Source organism: Seriola lalandi, unplaced genomic scaffold (genome assembly GCF_002814215.2).
Source record: "Seriola lalandi dorsalis isolate HSWRI2012SDOR001 ecotype SW California unplaced genomic scaffold, Sedor1 jcf7180001967482, whole genome shotgun sequence".
In the NCBI taxonomy this organism is placed as follows: domain Eukaryota; kingdom Metazoa; phylum Chordata; class Actinopteri; order Carangiformes; family Carangidae; genus Seriola; species Seriola lalandi.
Genome location: NW_019438150.1, coordinates 1 through 702, shown reverse-complemented (window position 1 = coordinate 702; position 702 = coordinate 1). Strand labels below are relative to the sequence as shown.

Here is a 702-nt window from a genome sequence, read left to right as displayed (position 1 = left end):
ATGTTTTGAGCAGAGATGCTCATCATGACATCTTCCTTTATGTAGTAAATTTATTTTGTGTATTACAATGAAAGCTGTAAATCAGCATAAACATGTCTGACAGCAACAGTAATCTTTAGTCAAAGACTGAACTGTGCAGTTTTCTACACTACACTGTTGTCAAGCTCCACATTATATGCAATAAGTGACATGTTATAAATTACCTGTTATATGCGCTTGATATGTAGCCAAGCTTACTTCTTACCCACCTTAGGTCCACTGTCTGTCAGTGTTTGAATTTCACAAGCTTTATATTCTGGTGATTGTTTCCATTTTTCTCTATATTTTGGACAGGTGTTCCTGTGGAAACTGTGGAACCATGCCAACAGACGCTGAGAACATCTGCTGCTAGGAGATACCACAGGTAGCATTCTCACTGGACAAACTAATCACTAATTTGTTTTGATTACATTACATTTATAATAAACCATAGCATTTACCATTTGTGATTCACTGTAGGTTACCAGACGGCTCTGGGAGATCGACCGTCCTGGGTTGGAGCCGCTCTGCCTCATTGTGTTCTGCCTGCAACATGTACCGCACTGACTATGGTCCTTTACGGTTGAGAGGAATACACCAGTACGTTTTGATTCTTTGTAAAAACATAGTTTCAATCTAAATAAAAGATGTTAGACAGTCTTGTTTTACTTCAGTGCACATAAT

General features: G+C 38.3%; 1 long non-coding RNA gene across 1 annotated transcript; it reads left to right on the top strand.

The window, feature by feature from the left end:
- The first annotated feature begins 332 nt into the window (after positions 1–332).
- LOC147820327 (uncharacterized) lies at positions 333–678 on the top strand. Its single transcript, XR_015436819.1, has 2 exons — positions 333–403; positions 499–678. It is a non-coding gene; the product is annotated as an uncharacterized LOC147820327 (long non-coding RNA).
- Positions 679–702: the final 24 nt, after the last annotated feature.